Raw genomic sequence first — 19,714 nt, 5'->3', positions numbered from 1 at the left:
GCTTAATTGTGTTAATTTGTGCTGTAATTAACAGAATTTGTGCAACACTACATAAAAAGTTATAGCATATAGTATGTAACTATCCAACTTAACTTCAATTTGGCGGCACTCTTAAAAATATCAATATTCTGAAATCAATTTTATATCTCGAATTAGTGCTCAATCGTTGCTGATAATAGCAAAAATTTCATAATTTCAGCTGCATTATTTAAAACGTTATAGTGTATAGTACGTTCGTCAATTTGGGACCACCCGTTAAAAATATCAATTATTTTGTAAAAATTCAATGTAACGAGTTAGTGCTCAATTAATGCTAATCACAGCCAAAATTAAACTTAACGTAAACTTTATATACAACAAGATTATTATAAGTTTAATTATAATTATTGTGCAAAAACAATAAGCGTATATTTGATAAAGGCCATATTCCCATTATTTTCCCACGAGTAAAACAGCTGGGTATTATGTTTTCTATGTCGGTACGAGAAGAAGAAACAACTCTGTGCTGATAGGGGTATTTGAGCTTTAGCATTGAATATATGTAACGTATAGAAGTCGCGAGCCCAGGTTAATTTTTCTGCCCGGTTTCTCAGAAGAATTGTTGTAGTTCCAAGCTCCACCGCTGCGATCGCTTCAATCGCTGGGTATCGACAGCGCACGCCCCTAGCGGTCTTAGGGCGTACTAGGTTAACCAGCCATTCACCCTCCCATATACGGGAAGCTGGTATCAGCACAGTTCGGCGACCTTGACGATAAGTATTCCTTACCACTGTCTTTTAGTTATGGGCAGAACGGATCTTTTGACCGAATCGGTTCTTTTGGATCAGTTCCGTGAAATGATTCGTCCAGAACGATTCGTTCATCTCAGTCAATTCGTTCTTTTCTGTGTATGGGATCTGGCTCTTTTATCAGGTGTCGTAACTCGTTCATCCTTTAGAGTATTACGTACGTGTTTTTGTATTTGAATTTGAACATTGCTTTCCGTAGCCAGTGAATCACAGTTGCGTATATGAAACAGGATTATTTATATTTTATTACTTTTTAAGTTACAAATATTAATATATAGGCTATTTACACTCTAGTGACAGTAAAGTGTTTACATGTAGACCAACACATTTAGGGAAAAAAGATAAAAATTCAATACTACTACTGCGATTCAGTATGAAGAGAAACAAATGAAGTACATTAATTAACCCAAAAATGGTAAGTGTGATCATTTGTAGTTACTTTCCCTGTTATTTTTTAATTCATACGGTTTTTTTTAGTTTTTTATTTCCAAACTTGTGTATGTGAATATGAAAAAGCAATTTTAAACCACTACTTAACAGTTGACATTTTCAGGTATAGATACTTTTCATGTTACCCTGTTTTATTTTATCAGTTATCGTTTGCTCTTGTGAACATGCGCACGTTGTGATTACTAATTCTTCAGACTCTTGACGTCATGAATCATTTCACGAACGAATCAGACCGGGCGCGTGGCCGGTTCTCTAATCTCGTTCTCTCGTTCTCTCGTTCTCTCCGCGTTTTCTTTCTTCCGAATCTTTCAAGGTACCGGCTCTCAAAGAGCCGCACAGACTGGTATTTGAGCTAAAAAGCTGGCCAAAAATATTTTTTTGGGTTTTTGTGCCCAGGTGTTAATTATTCAATTAAAAACGATTTATATCAATAAAGTTATAGTTATATACATACATATAGCCCAGTTGTTTACTCAAGCGCAAACCATATAAATTATACTGGCTACAGTCTTGATTGGGTGTATAACAAAAATATATAATGAAATAATTTTTAATTGCAAAACTAATATATATTAAATAGACACGGGTTAACAAAAGTTACAATACAACTTTATGTATATCAATAAACTCACGATAGTTATAGTTATATAGATACTCTTGGCTGATTACTCAAGCAAAACCCATATAAATTAAACTGCTTTCATGTTTGATTGGGTGTATACCAAAAAAATTAATGAAATAATTTTAAAGTACATAAATTAATAGATATTAAACAGACGCAGGTTATCAAAAGTAATAATACAACTTACAACATTTCATCATCATTATCACTATCATCAAAAGAACCGGCTGATGGTTGTAAAAAAACGAAGGCTTCCTTTTATATTGTCTGCCTTTTTCTTTTTAAGTTAGATCTAATCCCACTCAAAAATAGGTCCGAAGTTAACAAGAGCCTATTTAAAACGTCCTCATTACAATCTATTCTGGAAAATTTTCTGGAGAAGCTTTCTCTGTACTGGCGAAAATGTTTGTTCCTCGCAGCCTCTTCCGACAACTGACCAATTGGTAACAAAGCATGCGATATAATACTCGGAGCATGAGTTAATATCTTGTGGACTGTCATAGGTTGCCAGGCATAAAATTATACATAATGCTGTGCAGTATCCATTGTGTATGTACCAAATTTTTCGACATTTGTGTCGTAACCCGAAGATATCACCTCCGATATTATTTTAAATCGGAGAATCACTTCTACATTAACGTCACCGAAAAATCTACGGGATGTATTGCCGTCATTTGTATTGCCATAACCAACTTGAAGTACGTCAACCAGCAATCCCATTTTTTCCTTAAATTGTTTTTGGATTTATTCTTTGGCGACTTTTATTTTTTCTTTGTTATTTTTAGTTGTGACGTGACCTTTGTGTACTTCTGCTTTTATCTTACACGATAAATGTAAAAGGAATTCAAAGAATCGAATCTTAGCGTGCAAAATGGATAATCCGAATTTGAAAGTCTCCGGATCTTCCGTGCTTCTTATTGATAAATCATTAAAAGTTTTTGACGTGCTACCACATATATAGCAGTGTGAGTGGCTGCGTTGCACACTTTTCCGTCCACCATTGTGAGAAGTAACAAGAGTTTTATTTTTATTTTTTTGCTGATATTTGTTGCTATCAAATTTTTTGATTGATTTTCTATGTATTCAATCTCTTCGTTTGTGATGTCCTTGTTCTCTTTAATAAATCTAATTCTAATAGGCCTGCAGAATCTAGGTGACGATGGACACGGATTCTGCCAGATGACCTTTTTACCAGACATTAATCTTAAAGGCACAAGGGAACTGTCTTCATTATGTTTAATTTTTTGTTTGTATTGGCTTTGCTGAGATCCATCACATCCCCACTTAAAGACTAGCACAAAATCTTTAGTTACTTCATGACTTTAGGCATCTAATAATTGTTGTGTGATCCACCAAATCTTGCAATTTTACTTCAGCACACGTTTCACCGACAATCTTTTTTCGGGTAGCAATGTTGTTTTGCTTTTTGAACATATTTATAACAGGGGTACACATCTTTGTTAGCATGATGTGTAACTTCGTACTGACTCGTTGATAAGTTAGCTTCCACAAATATTGCCAAAGCCTCTTCCGGCGAGTGTTTTTTGGTAGTAGTACATTGACTACCAGCAGCGACTGCTTTGCGAAACTTTGTTTCTCTGGTTGGAGACTTTGTTATGTGTTTAAGTACTTTAACAACATCTTTATTGCCTGCCGCACGATTACTCATTTGCGCTGCGTAAGTCAATTCATCTACAGGAACATTATTTCTAAGTTCTATTGTTTTTCGGCGCTTTGATCGATCACTTGATTCCCCGAATTATTTATTCGGTCGCCCTTTTAATAAAGGATCTGCGGCAGTAGGTAAATAAACTTCTTCATTTAACCAGTCTCGATCCTTTTCCAAGAAACGACTTTCTGTACTGTTACATGCAGTCCATTTTCGCCTGTAAACAATCTTAAAACTGTTAATGATGTTTGTCAATTCCGATAATTTCTCAGAAGGGCACTTTATAATTTCAGCTATTTTTTTTCTAATTATTTGAGCTTTGCATCAAAGAGCCTTTCTGCACTTCCTCTTATAAGCTCGTGTAGTTGTTTTCGAGTCATAGACATCACTGAAGCCTGAGAACCTGAAAATAATCAAAAAATAAAAATAAATGAATAACCGCAATCTTATCTATTAATGGTCATTATTATTTTTTGTGAAAATTGGGGAAAACTTTGACTTCTCAATCTGAAAATAGACATTCTGAAGTATCATAAAGTATAACTTTGAAGTAGTATAAATGAGTACAACATGTTTAAAAACATTCACTTATGTAAAAATCACGAAACAAATTTACGTAATTTTTGTGAGGTTTGTAGAATGGCATGAACATTAAAAATAACAGTTTTAAATAAATAAAAAATGGTCAGTAAAAAGGTAAATACCTTACTCAAACACATCCATAGTAAATTATTTCACCAAAACCACTCATAACACGAAAACAACACAAAACAGTTTCGTTAGCATACTGTAATGCCGCGAACAAAGACAACCATGCCACGCGCGTGCTGGGTTCCAACTGCTTGTACAGAAGTCTGGTTAGTCCTACTGAGTTGGGGACACTGCCACATGATGTCATATTTATCTGCCTGTTTTGGGACCCAAGGCCAAAGCTAATCATTCAAGTTGACATTTTTGACTTTTGACCAGCTTTTCAGCTCAAATACCAGTCTGTGAGCCGGTTCTTTACATCGCGAACGAATCGCAAGATTTCGTTCTCTCAAAGATTCGTTCTTTTCGAACGAATCGTTCACGAACGACCCATCACTACTGGGATCACTGTATGGAGGGATTGTGTACCCTAGTAACATGAAAATTAGCTGCTAAGAACTTTGTATCAGGCCTACAGTCAGTGTTGAGTTTAAAATATTATTTAATTAAAAAGTTAAATACATACTTATTTTAACTTTATTTCGCATTGATAATTTTATAGTGCCAAACATTTTGACGGGTAAGAAATGTGCGTACACGGGCTGTCAGAATACGAGGATCAGTTCACGAGGCACATTAATGTTCCGTTTTCCAGTTAAGAATAAGGACAGGGAAGTTGTTAATTATAACTTGCCAATTTTGTTTTACATTATGTATCAGTTAGATACTGTGTAAAGAAAAAGTTGACGCGAGTATGCGAGGAAGGTCCTAATTATTTAATATGAATTAGTATAGATTTCTTTCTTTTATATTTAAAATATCCACGTTTTAATTACTTAAAAAAACTAATTAGATTACAACAAACACATATTTTTAATTTCATCATTTTGACTAAAACCGAGTGAACGCTAGTTAATTTTCGATGTAAATTTCAATAAGCGCAAAGTTTTAGCCAAGTATTACACACGTCGTCTGTTTCACATAAAATGCATTTGTTTGGCAAGCGTTTCAAATAAAATTTTAAGATTGATTGCAAAATGTACTTAATAAATAACTAAACAATAATTATTTGTGAGTAGATAGACTGCAGCTGCATTAGTATTTTTTTGTTTATTACTTTACAATATTAAGATTATAGTAGCTTAATGATCGCTGTTAAAAAAGGTCAGGTGAAAAATTTTGCGTTTATTTACCACAGAACGTACTTTGTAAGTGGATTAGTGTAAGAAAAACATAAATTCGAACTTTAGTTTTATACAAAAATAAAAACAAAAACGTGGTAAAAATTGGTCGACACAACCACCATAGTACTTTTTTTAAGTAGCTAAAACTGTTTAAAATGCTTAATTCTACTGTTGTTACCTAAGTTATGAACAATTTAAATTCCAAAATATTTTATTATGTATACAGAAAAAAAATTAGCATGGAAGACACTAGCCCAGTGAAAGTAAATCATGTGCTCAAATTCAATCCGATGTTTATGATTTTGTGTTACAGTTGTTCAGTGGTCTGCACGGAATGTCACATCAACAGTCATGATAAATAGGAAATGATAATGTAATTGACATATTTTGGGCAAATAGATGAATCAGTACCACTTGTCGGCTATGACTGTGTAGTAAGAATCCACCATTAAGAACAAAGTCAGCGTTCTCCAAGTCCAAATTCTCCCTTGTCACATGAAACATGTACGGGGTTGCTTTCTTGGTTTTGCGTATCCCAGCTTCGTCAAAGAGAGCTAAATGAAATGGAGCCAACTCATACTGCATATACATGATCAAGTCATCCTATTTTTCTTAACTTATCGTTATCCTCTGGAAAACTAACAAATTATAAATAAATGAGCTATTACAATTGAAAGTAATAGTGTAGCTAATATTCGCCAGAGTGAGAGCTTGATCTTTTCGTGACAATACTTGATTAGAATTTTTCCAACATTACTCTGTATTGATTGCTTGCCAATTACTATAGCATTGAAAAAGGTAACTGTGGCATCCCCTACTAGTCCAGTTGCTATAGACATGATTTGTTGTGATCCAGGAAATGGTGGGTGATTATTTAGCTAAGCAGAGATCTTATATTGATCTGTGGCATCCCTACTTCTTCGAGATTGTCAGAAATCAAGTTTTTCAAAGATATAAAATGAATACCGCATAACTCTTCAATGATGAGCAGATGCAGTTGCAGTCATACCCAAGGTCCACTCGCTCAAGAAATTATCAGTGAATCCTCGTCCTCGTGTGAGGCTCCCAACAATTTTCATGTTACAAATTTAAGTCGGTTCTTTGGTCTGTCTGACCAAACACTATCAGTTCTTTTCTTTGAGAAGTGACCCTGATATGCAACAATTTTGAATTCTGGGGTCATCATGGACTCTAGCTTAAACATGTCTTATAAAGTCAAGTGACAGCATTTGGCATACGAGAGGCACGGTTCAGAAATAAATAGGTCAGTGGCTATAGGAAAAATGTTTGAGATAAAATTTAAAAAAAAAAAATAAAAATTAAGTGAGACCATTTCAAACAATTTTGGAGATATGAAAAAAGTGAAATAATCTTTTATAGGATTTTTAATGCTCTTTCATTTTTTATTAATAAAGTTTTCTTTTAAGGTTAATCATTTACGAGATATTTCTTTAAAAATAAAAATAAATGCCTTTTTTCTATAATTCTTTCTAGTTTCTGACTCTACCTCACTTCCTATTCATCAGGACTTTTTGTTTTAATTCCCCTGGACACTACTAAATACGTGTAAAGTGTAACAAAAATATCAGATTTAATTCGACTACGAGCGAAATTTTAGCAAATTTTGACTGGGCTATTCCTTTATTATAACTATTGCTAGTTTGAAACTTTTAGTTCAAATTGTTTTAAGATATTGCATCGTACCCAAGAAATTTAAATATTAACATGGACGACTCGCCGCCGATCCATCACATTGCCATCCGGGGCAGTTAGTGTGTGCGAGACCAGAAACCGAAGTTTCTATAACTCGCTTAGTGCATTGTAAATCAGGTGCACCCCACACTTTTGTAGAATCACTTGGATCAACGGGCGGGGCGCGTGTCTTGTTGGATAAGTTTGGCCACGGGCCTGTGTGTGCGCTGGTATGTTGTGTAATGCTAGAAAAGTTACGTGTACCTAATTCGGCGGGGGAGAGAAGCTCCCCATCAGCTAGATCGGCTAGCTGGCGTGATGTAGTGTCGTGTTGGTGTGCAATAAGGCTTGTCTGTGTGCTGTAATTTCAAGTGACCTAGTTAAATTCGGGTGTGGCGTGTAGTGTAAAGCTGGGAACACAGAAACATGCTAGGGTAGTTAGCCCATTATTGCATGTAACAAGGTAGTTCAGGCCGTCACTCGCACAGGCATATCATCGTGTGGTCGTGTTGGTGATACGGTAAAAGAAAATACATAGATTAGTAAACAACTGGCCGCCTTAAGGACCGAACTATTGCGTTCCAATATAGTTCGGTCAAAGTTAGGCTAAACCAGTATTGCTGTAGCTAGCCCCCAGGCTGTTGTCTTCTATAACTGAAAAATAGAAAATGAAATTAATAAATGAATGTCGTCCTATTCTATTATTATTCGAGCAGAGAGATGCCCTCGTCCAGTATTTTTTGTTATTTATTTATGGACAACTCGAAGCTCTCCGGGGCTTAAATACCTTATCACCCGGTTCACCGCGCAAGCGCATTGATCAGGAGGGGGGAAGAAAGGAGAAGGGCGGCGAGAACCAAGGGAGGAGAAGGTAAGAGGGGGGGAGGGGGGTAGGACGGCGGTGGTCGTGATGTGACGTCATACGCGAAGTAAACTTCAACATTTTGTTAGTTTTTGTGTAACGTATATTTTACGTGATGCCTAAAATACGTGAACAAGTATGAACTATAAATTTTCGCGCCAAAAAAAAATTGGTTGTCTGTAAAGTCGGTTTACGGACGATAGTTTAACGTGACAACGTTATAACAAAACATTGATGAAATGATTGATCCAGAAGAAAAGGAAATATATTCGGCCTGAGACTGAGCCGTAATAGGTTTTTGCAACCAAACCATTTAGGCATTAAAAATATTATATTCTTTGAGGAAGAATTTTTTTTAATTTTTCTATGTTTTGTATGATAAAATCTACCTATGCATACCTTTTATGAATAAAATTGAATCATTTTTATTCTATTATCACTATTTTGTATGGATACAAAGGAGTGAAATGAAATCTACAATTTAATTAATAAATTAACTTTTTTGCATTAATTAATTGAAATATATTTATTACTTTTGAAATGTTGCGTGCGCCGTATTTATTTTACAAGTACAAAAAAAATTCGCAGCTGCCGGGATTCGAACCGACAATATTTGGATTGTAAATTAGCCATTCTAACCTCACGGCCACGAAGCCATGTTAAGATATCGATTACCGATAGTATAAATTTAAATCATTCCACGCACGATATTTGTTTGAATTTCTTTTAACTAGCATATTCTCTGTTGGACTCGAAATATTTACACGCTCGTGGGCTCATAACTATAATACGGTGTGTGATTTAGTTGATCAAATAATAACTCATGACAAATAATTACCAATGTCAAACTAAAGCGTGAAAAGTATCACACCAGCAATAAATATTTAGTTACACAGCTAAAACAATACTCATACAAAATTGTTTAAATATACTGATTTACACTAGTAATTAAAATAATACGTACTTGTAACAACGTCATTTCCTTGCGAATATACTCCCGAGGCGCGGTGTACAACAATAACCTTGGTTTGCCGCCACGTGCCGGCCGAGTTCTCTGTACCGTCCGCCACATACCAGAGAGATGCCACGCATGCGTACCTGCGCTGCGGAGGTGGACGGACGTGTCCCGGAGCAGCTCCTGCAGTCTCGCTTGTTTAGTTGTTGATAGCACTTCTCAGTGCTATCACAGCCGACAGCAGACAGTCTAGAAAGGTGCCTGTGTGCCTAGTGCGCACAGGCGGTAACAGTTGTAGCTGTACAGGTAAAGGTATTGACAACCGACGAACTCAGCGACACACGGGGTGTTAGAACCCCTGTAGCCTAGCCACGAACACGGCTAACTAGCCCCGGGGAGTGGTCAGTGGGTGCAACTGAGCGATTAGGACTGAGTGACATCAGCGACATGGACGAAGGCCCTTCAGGCAGTGGCGAGCAGCCAGGCTGGACCACAGTGTCCAACAAGAGGGCAAAGCGTGCCCACGGCGATAGAAGTGCGGACAACAGCGACGAGGAGGGCCCCGCCCCTACTCCCGCCCCCCAAGCGCCTTCAGCGCCAGCGACCAAGGTTCCCAAAATGAAGCCATTATTTGTGTTCCTGGATGCTGGGCATCAATATCCGAGGGTCTATCACGCCCTGAAATCAGCCCTGGCAGAGAAGTTTGTCTGCCAGAACCGCGGCCGCGATGAGCTCATGGTCCATACGGCCAATATCACGGAGTACCACCGCGCCATTAAGGCCCTTCAGGTCATCGGCGCTCAGCACTCCGTCCTGCTCCAGCGGGAGGAGACGCCCCAGAAGTTCGTGTTGCGTGGCGTGCACCGCCACACGCCCAACGACTCCCTACAGCAGGAATTCGCTGCAGCCAACTTGCCGGTACAAAACTTCTGGTTTCTTGAAAACCGGCAGAAACGCGAAAAATGTGACGTGCTCGTAATAGAGGTGCCGCAGACGTACGACGCCGAGAAAATCCGCGCCCTGACAGAATTTGCTGGCATGCCGATCCGCGTCGACGACTACCACCGCCCCTCAGGCCCTAGTCAATGCAGTGTTTGCCAGCGATTCAACCACGTCGGCAAGGGCTGTAGAGCCGCCCCAGTCTGCAGGTGGTGCAGTGGCCCGCACCGCGCCCCCGACTGCCCTCTGGCCGGGCAACAGGAACACACTGCCAGCAGCAGCATTGCGCCAACTACAAGGGCTGCAGTGCCTACAAAAAGGAAAGCCGCAGGCACCTTCCCCCCCAGGTCCGCAAAGCGCGCGAACAGCAGTCTCGCCGCGACATCCGCGAGAACAGACCAGCCGCGACACAGCCCGCGCCCCAACAACAACCCCCACCGGGCTTCTTCGGTCCCCCAGGCCCCCAACCATGGGGCCCCCCGAGGCACCACCCGCCTCCGGGCTTCACGCAGTTCACCAACAACAGGTTCGAGGCACTGACACACCACGGTGTACCCAGCTACAACGAGCTGGACTTCCCTGTCGTCGCCAACAATCCCTGGCAGCGCAGGCCGCGACAAAAGCAGCCAACGAAAAACTGGACGGACCACAAGAAGGGCAATGGCAAACAACAGCAAAAACAACAACACCAACAACCGACCCCAGCTGCCCCAGCTGCCCCAGCTGCCCCGGCCAAGGAAAAACCCGCCGCGGCCCCGCGACGAGTGACGCCACCAGCAGCTGCCCAGACCATGGTTGTTGACACAGCACCTGTGTCACCACCTCCCCCACCCTCACCCGCCACCGACACGCAGGTGCCACTCCTGGAGGATGTCCAATCCTTCCTCCTGAACAATAAGTCCTTAAGGGCCAACACTCAATTGCGCGGTGCCATCGGCCCACTTTGCCAACTGATGGCAATCTGGCTCGACCCAGCGAAATCCATGGCCGATAAAATCCGTGCAACCATGGATTGCGTGTGTGCGCTCGCCGACACCATCCATGGCGGCGATGAATAATGCGGCCCCGGTTCACAACACAAACTCGGCCAGTAATTTTAAGTTAAATTCCCTCCTATTCTGGAATGCACGTGGCATTAAAAATAAATTAACGGAATTAATAAACCACCTGTATACATATCAAATAAAAATAGCAGCGATAAGTGAAACGCACTTAAAACCGACTGATAGGCTAACCATTTTAAATTATGTCATCTACAGGCGCGACCGCGATGCCAGAGGCGGCGGAGTCGCCCTGGCAGTACACAACAGTATCAGGCACTCTGCCTGCCAGCTCCCCGATTTTCAAAATTTAGAAGCAATAGGTATTAATTTGACTATTAACCGCCAACAAATAAACCTCATTTCAATGTATGCGATCCCTGGTAGGTCCCTCAGCGTGGCGGATCTGGACGCTCTGTATGGTGCGGCCCCGAGCTTCCTCGCTGTAGGCGACATAAACGCTAAACACAGAGTGGAACTGCAGGCGCGCTACAGCGAACGGCAGATTACTCTACACTCACCAGCTTAGTAAAAACTATCATGTACATGCTCCTTCAGAGCCAACACATGACTCTGGCAGACTAAATAGCATACCCGATATATTAGATATCGCCCTAAATAAGCGTGTCAACACGGGATTCGAACTCGAGGTTGTACACGACATGTCATCAGATCATTTCCCTGTTCACTTAATCTTCGATGACGCAACTGTAGATAAAAATCCACCGCGCAAAGTTAGGGATTACAAGAACGCAGATTGCAACGATTTAAACATTACTTAATGATTAATCTCCCTGACGCGGCCGAAATTAATATTGAAAATTGTGAAAATCTAGACTCTGCGATAACTGAATTAACTGTAAAAATCCAGGAGGGTATCAGCCAGTGCATCCCTGAAAAGGAGGCTAGATTAGCGCATGACGAACTGCCAGAGTACAACCGCAGCTTGATCGCACAAAAGAATCGACTGCGGCGCGAATACACGCGGCGCCGTACACAACAGACGAAACGCCGAATCAATGAACTCAAAACAGTCATATCCGACGAAATCTCAGTCTGGCGCAGCAGCCAGTGGGAAACAAAAATATCAAAACTCAAGACCCAGGACGACAGTGCCTGGGCCCTAAACGAATTCTAAACAAAACGGATAAAATCCCGCCCCTACAAACAAACAACGGCGTAGTTTTTCAGCCCCAACACAAGGCACAGGCCTTCGCCGACACACTGGAAACAGCTTTCCAGCCTAATATGCAGCCCTGCGACAGGCAATTCACCGCACAAATTTACCGCGAACTTCGTGTTAAATTGCGACAGCCCACAGTCTCTGAGCCCTTGCGAACACAAGCACAAGAAATAAAGCGAGCAATCTAATCAGAAAAATGAAGCCGCGCAAAGCTCCTGGAAACGATGGCATACAAGCTGTTGTTCTTAAACAACTCACAAACGAAACACTTGAATACTTAGCGGAATGCATAAATGCAATGTTTCGATTAAATATTTTCCCCTCTCAGTGGAAAGAAGCACAAGTTATAGTCTTCCACAAACCGGGTAAAGACAAAACACTACCACAAAACTACAGACCAATCAGCCTTTTAAGCACTGTGTCGAAAGTCGCAGAATGCATTATACTAAATCGTCTCAACAGATACATTTGCGATAGCAACATACTGCCTAATGAACAGTTCGGCTTCCGCAGTACTCACTCAACAGTACACCAATTAGTGCGTCTCACAGAAGAGATAACAAGTGCATTTAACGCACACGATTATGTAGTCGCAACGTTTATAGATGTAGAATAAGCCTTCGACAGAGTTTTTCATGCGGGGCTGATTTGTAAACTCTATCAAACAGGATTTCCAGACTGCTACATCAAGCTAGTCGCGTCCTACCTAGCAGACAGAACATTCAGAGTATTCACAGAAGGAGCTCTATCAGACATCAAACAAATACGAGCAGGAGTACCAGAAGGTAGCATCCTATGCCCTGTCTTATTTAACATATACGTAAGCGATATGCCACGCCCCACACACCGCCTCGTCAAACTAGGCTGCTACGCAGACGATACGGTGCTGTATAGCAGGTCTCACAACCTCCAGCTAGCCACAGACAGACTACAAGTCGCACTGACCGAGTTCCAACACTGGTGCACGACCTGGCGAATCAAAGTAAATACAACTAAGTCTGAAGCAATTGTGTTTACCCGCAAACGCATTACTCCTGTCGAAAACAGGCCACACATTAGTTTGTTTGACGAAAACATCCCTCACAAAGATGTAGTCAAATATTAAGGCGTACAAATGGACAGGAAACTGCTTTGGCGCAATCACAGACGCCAAACGAACGCAAGCGCAGGCTAGAATCAGTGCCCTATACCCAGTCATGAGTAGGCGACGCGGCAGCACAGTCAAAAATGGCTTGCTGCTTTACAAAGCCCTTATCCGCCCCATCATAACATATGCAGCCCCTGTCTGGGCAACCGCAGCTCGCACACACTTGCCGAAACTACAGCGAATTCAAAACAAATGTTTTCGAATCGCTACAGACGCCCCAGTGTATTGTCCTGTAGAAGCTTTGCATCGCGAAACGGAAACGGAAACTTTGCAAGACTTTTACATTCGTACAACACAAACATTTTACGATAAATGTTTTAACAGTTTAAATCCGCATGTTTCATCACTTGGGAATTATGATCCAGACATAACACAAAAATACAAACGGTCCGAAATCAATCCTCGCGCATCGCCCCCCGTAGCGATGCGCGATTGGCCGAGCAGCCGGCCAATCACAGCTGCCTGCGGCGGCCGAGGCCGGACCCCAACTACGTGGGTGCGGACTGGTGGGAAAATTTCGCACATACACTTGTATTGCTGGCTGTTCGTCATAGATAGATTTAGTTACTAGCTTTTATCACACTAAAAATTTCGCGTTAAACATGCGAAACTCCTCCCCTGCCCCCTGAACAACACACACAATCTAGATTATAGGTGTCAAAAAAAATTAGTTTTTTTGGCATATAGCTTTAAGTACACAACATTTTGCGTTAAACATGCGAAATCAACACACCACAACACCACCAGCGATAAGGACACACAGTGCCAATTCAAAACAGTGCGAAGCACACAGGTGAATGGTTGACCCCCTGGGGTTCTCTACCTGTTGTGTTAGTGCTGACCCTCATGTCTGATGGCACAGCTCGCCTGGCAGGCCTCACCTCCAGTGCCGGCTGTGTTCTGAAAGGCATGAGATTTTGAATTACAGCTTAAATTAATTAATTAACTTAAATTTTTCCTTCTTCGTAATTTTTGGGCTGGCTGGCAGCCTGGCGGGAAACGACTAAAGTCGCCCCCGAAACAACCAGCGCCACCCAAAACAATGCGGACAGCAATGTCCAAGCCCCCAACCCCCCCACATGGTAGACTCTTTTATACTCTGTCCAACTCATCTTCCAGATCCATCCTTCTGTTTTCCCGTAAGCCTCCTGCTTGATATTAATGCATGAAATTTTGCATCCCGCATGTCAGAGCCCAGGGTTTTCCCTGTGTCTATGCAGGTTTTACCTGGGCCCAACTTATCTAGTTTTAGCCTAGTATAGTCAGTGAGGGGAGTTAGCTATAGCGCCAATCGCTGCCATGGCTGGCCAATCCCCTCCTAGCACACGATGCATGCTACCCCTCCTGCATGGCTAATACCCTGCATGATTAGAGCGTATGGGCTTCGGCCTGAGACGCACTTTGTCTCCCTCCCTAACCCGGAACCCTCCCCAACACACTTAGATTTAATTTAGGTTAGGAAAAATAAAAAAAAATAAAAAATCGTGGGCGGGACATCCCACTTCCATCCTAGCTACCGAGTCGTGAGCATCGTCGGAGTGCGGCCCTGCCTCCTCTCTGCGCGTCGCTTCGCCTCGTTAGCTCCGCGGACACAAGAGTTACAGCCGGCCTGAAGAGGTTATAAATCCCAAAAGGTCACCTCGAGCCTAGCCCGTTTGGGTCAGCGGCGAGTCCTCTTACACCGAGATAGCACTACAACATTTACTTCAGACTGCCCCTAGCAAACACCGAACACAGGACTCTCCCATGGCTTCCCACCCCTCCCACGACCGAGCCTCTGGACCGGCCCTGAGGGGGGTCAGCGGAATGAACGAGCAGGGACTCCCAGCTAGGTCCATGCCAGAACAAATACCGCCCGGTGCAGCCTATCCTGGCGGCAGTTTCCAGCCCGACAAGCTCAGCACATTGACTCTACTCGTTTCCTCCCAGGACAATACAGATACAACCATGGATACGGCAAACTACCCAGACTCAGACTGCGAATCTGTTGCATCTAGGTCTTCTAGGTCCTCTGTAAAATCCATCACAGTGTCAGCTGAATCGTACAGCGCATCTTTGCGGGATCGTGCAAGGTGGGAGAGGGAGCAACACGAGAAAACCCAAGACTGGCAACAGCAAACAAAAAGGCAGCGGAAACTTCCGCAGGCGACCACGGTCTCGAACTCGAACCGCTACGCGCCACTTGCTGACACAGCGCCCCCCCCCCCCCCCCCCACGACAGGGTCAGTACTTGAGTCAGCGCCTCGCACACACAGCGCTATCACACGCGAGCCTGTGTCAGCTGCATCGACCACCCAGACAGTGACAACACAAAACACAGCAGCCACCCCTGGCATACAGGGCGTTGCAGCACAGCCTGCCACCCCGCGCGCCAAGAAAATTAACAAACATGCTCTGAGGCTGGTCATCCCCGATACCATTCTCTACAACCAGCTCGTCACTCGCGTGCGAGCCTTGGCCCCTGGCGGCGCACAAATCGCTCTTGTGCGGGAGGGACTTCAGATCGCTTGCGAGCACGAGCAGGCCTACCAACTGATCAAACTATTTCTCGACTCTGCCCCCATTCCGTACTACACGTTCAGCACGGCATCAGAGCTGCCACAAAAAGTGGTAATAAAAATGGCCAAACAAACACCCACAGCTGCTATCAAAGAGGACCTCGAGGCGGGCGGGTACTCAGTCCTCGATGTATACCAGTTCAAGGCTCGAACCACAGACCCTGTCGATCCCACTCACTCCTGGGAGGAGCCCCTTCCCCGCTTCTGTGTAACTGCAAGTAAAAATGACACACTGCCGCCACTCACGACACTATCTGTCATCAATATGACGAAAGTCGTTGTCACACAATACAAAAAACGAGTTTCTGATGTCGCCCAATGCAATAAATGCTGGCAGTTTTTGCACACCAAGAACTTCTGCCGCCTGGCGACACGATGCAAACACTGCGCCGGGCCCCACACTCACGCCGCCTGCCTAAATATTGACAAAAACCCAAATTGCGCCAATTGCAAAGGGAAAGGAATACATGAGGGAAACTCTAAACTTTTCCCAGTGTACCTCAAACATGTCCAGGCCAGACAGGATTCCGCGAACTCGCGAGCTGAAAAACTTAAGCAGTGTCCCTCAGATCACGCCAGCCAGCTTCCCACTTTTCGCAACAGTACCACCTACAAAACCAGTTCGGCCCACAGTTTATTACGCACAGGTGGCTAACAATAGTACGAAAACTGGCGATTACACCGCCCCCCCCCCCCCCAAACTCCCTGCCACTCCCCCGGGCCATCCTCTCTCGGCGACTGTGGTGGAATTCCGTCCGCACTCTCCGATCTCCAAGACCTGCTAAAATTCCTTCGCGAAACCAATTTTGCTTCCTTCATGGCACACCTAAAACCATTCATGCTCCTCGCCAATACTGTCGCTGATCCTTCCATGAAAACTCTCCTGCTGGTTCAGGCCCTGGCAACCTTCACGGGCTGCGAGTAAGGTCGTGAATTCCCTGAAATAACCGTAAATACCTACTCCTACGCCACGGGAATCCCGCACCGCGTATCAATCCACGGAAAACACCGCGGCCAGCCCGCAGAGCGGACTGAGCTGTGATTGGCTGGAGCCAAATACACACAGCCAATCAGAGCGAAGCACCGACTTCGACGAATTCTAGCCAGTTTTTTCAACTCAAAAACACGCGGTACTTCTCGCATACACAATATTAATACTTATAGTAATAAATACACAGGAATTAAAAATTTATTAAAAATCCGCACGCAGTTTAAATTAATGTTAAGTCAGAAAAACTGAGCAAATAATTGGCCAGAACCAATTCCCTTTCACACCTGACGAAGCACCGACTTCGACAAACGTCCGGCCATTAATAACTAATTAAATTCCACACAAATTAATTAATTCATATATTATTTAATTAAAAATTAACTACCAAATTTTATTATTATATAGGAGACATGGTCGTATTCCACGATCACAGACTAACTTGCAACAAATAATTTCGGCTAAATGCTTAAACTCACGTACGAAAGACCCACAATATTCAAAATTACGACTGTTTTAGGGAAAATGTGCAGGAGGGTAATCCTGCACTCTCCCTCATCCTCAGTGTGCGGGGGGGGGGGGGGGGGAGAAAAACAAAAAGTAACCCGGGGGAAAATTGCCAACACTTTTCTCCTGTTAGATAACTGCTGGGAGTGTGCTCGCTACCCAGAAAAACCACTGACTGCCGAGAGGGGGAGGGGGAATATTCCTCTAACCCCTCACGCACTTGTAAGATGACTAAAAGGGAGGACAAGAGCCCCTCACAGGACTTGTACCTCCCCCGCGCTGAGGGGCTTCGCCCCAGTGATGACAAGCGGCGCGCGGCGGGAGGGACATCCGTAGTGGGACAATTTCGTGCGTGCAGCCAGCGTTCATCGATTTATTAGACGGTGTCACGTCAAAAAATTATATGTAACTCTATATATTATTGTTATCTTTATTAATCAAATTAATCAACGTTTCTATTATACGCCCATTTCCATCATTCGCTTTTAAATGCTATTTATTTAAGAAATGGAAAACTATTATTAAGAATTAGAAAAAAGATTAGCTTACAACTTTAGGCAGTATAATGTTATTGCTATTATCTTACTGTTCACTGAAGATAGTAGTAATCGCCAATGTAACGACACCGTCACGTCTTTGACAGTCGAACTATTTTTAGTTACATTTTATCTAGAGCATCAAATACCAACAGGAATATTTCACAATGCAGTAATTTCATAAAAGGATTTTTATAAAATACCTTATTTTCTTTATAAGGAAAATAAAAATAATCTCGTGCGTGACATGCATTAACTACAATTTATTCTAACTTATAACGGATATAAATAAGCAATTTTAAAAGAGATCGGTAACATCTGATATTTTTACAATTATCTTCAAAATGGTTTGCTTTTTCATGAAGTGTACGAAAAAAACCAAAGTAAAAAGGTTTTTGAGAAGTTACAGTTTATTTTTCAATGTCATGTGTGGGACACTGAACACCCAATGTATGATTTAGAACATAAAGTGTTCTGAAATATGAAGTAAAAAATTTAAAATTCGCACTCCTAGCAAGGAAGTCAGCTATTTATTTCCTTAAAAAAAAGAACAACGATTTTCTTTTGATAACATTTTAAGCAACATTATTATTTCAAAAGATGTAACAGAAAAACTCTTTATACATTTTACTTTTTATAAGGAAACTGCTATTACTTTTTTAAAAATAAAATACTACATGTGTAGTGATGTGTTAATTTGTATAACTTTAACTAGCCCTTTTAAATAACACCGATGAAAACTTGGCTAACGATTTATTGTTAAGACTATCTTTCCTAGGTAGCCATCTCTATTTTCCTAAGAAATTTAAGTTTTTTGAATAGGCCTACACTTATGATCTCGCCATGCCTACATATTTATACTTCTAGTAAGTATGTAACTTACGAGGAAACTTAACACATTCCGCTAAAGTGAAGAATAATTAAAACTGAAATAAAACGTATATGATTCAATATTTCATACTATAAAATAGTATACCTCGAATACTTGGTAAAAGGCCATGGAAAGGTTTTACAACCTTTCTTGTTAAAAAGAAGCTTTATGAGTCAAGTTCTTTTCTTTAAAATAGTAGAACGATTAATTATACTTGTTTTTCACGCTTCTTTTGCTTTGTTTTACAGACTTGAATTTATGTAACCATATATCGTGTAAGGTATGAATAAAAGTGAATGTTTCAGAATTGAGTAAAAGTAAAAAAATTGTTTTAAAGAAACATTAATCATGTGTTGTTCAGAATTAATTTTTTTTATGTTTATGTATTTATTCATTTGAAAATAGGAAATATGAGCGTTGTACAATCATTTTAAGTGTTCATATTCATGTGATTTTTAATTTTATATGATATATAGGAATTTATAAATTTTAAGTTATCACTGTGCCACATCATTTTAATGAAGGCCACTTAAAAAAAATTAATGCCACTATGTAACTTGCTCCTATAGGTTATGAGTAGAGGCACACATATTTTGCAGAAAAATGTTTTATGCCAAGCTATTTTTCTCACCTTTATGTTTGGTACAGCAATTTTACTTCGGTTTATGTGGCGAATAATAGACGTTCGGTAGAGCATTGGCTTCATTATCATTGCTCCAGTGAAGCGTGAAAAAGCACATCTCACCAACCATAGCCAGAAATAAAAGAATCTCTACAAGTTTGATATATTTTCACAGTGCCAGAACAGTAGCAAAGTAACTTGATGCACAGGATTTTTTCTCTCCATTGAATAATGTTACTTTTTGCTAAGAGTGTGTAAAGTACAGATCCGGACAGGATGAGTAGATTATTTTAATGTATATATATATTTATAAGTTAATATTTACACTTTTTATGTAATTACAATAGTTTTAATGTATGTCCAAAAAGTAATCACACTTTCTTAAGTCCACTATTTTTACTCTACCCACTC

The sequence above is a fragment of the Bacillus rossius genome, chromosome 7 (genome assembly GCF_032445375.1).
Source record: "Bacillus rossius redtenbacheri isolate Brsri chromosome 7, Brsri_v3, whole genome shotgun sequence".
NCBI classification, from domain to species: domain Eukaryota; kingdom Metazoa; phylum Arthropoda; class Insecta; order Phasmatodea; family Bacillidae; genus Bacillus; species Bacillus rossius.
This window is presented reverse-complemented; position numbering follows the sequence as displayed.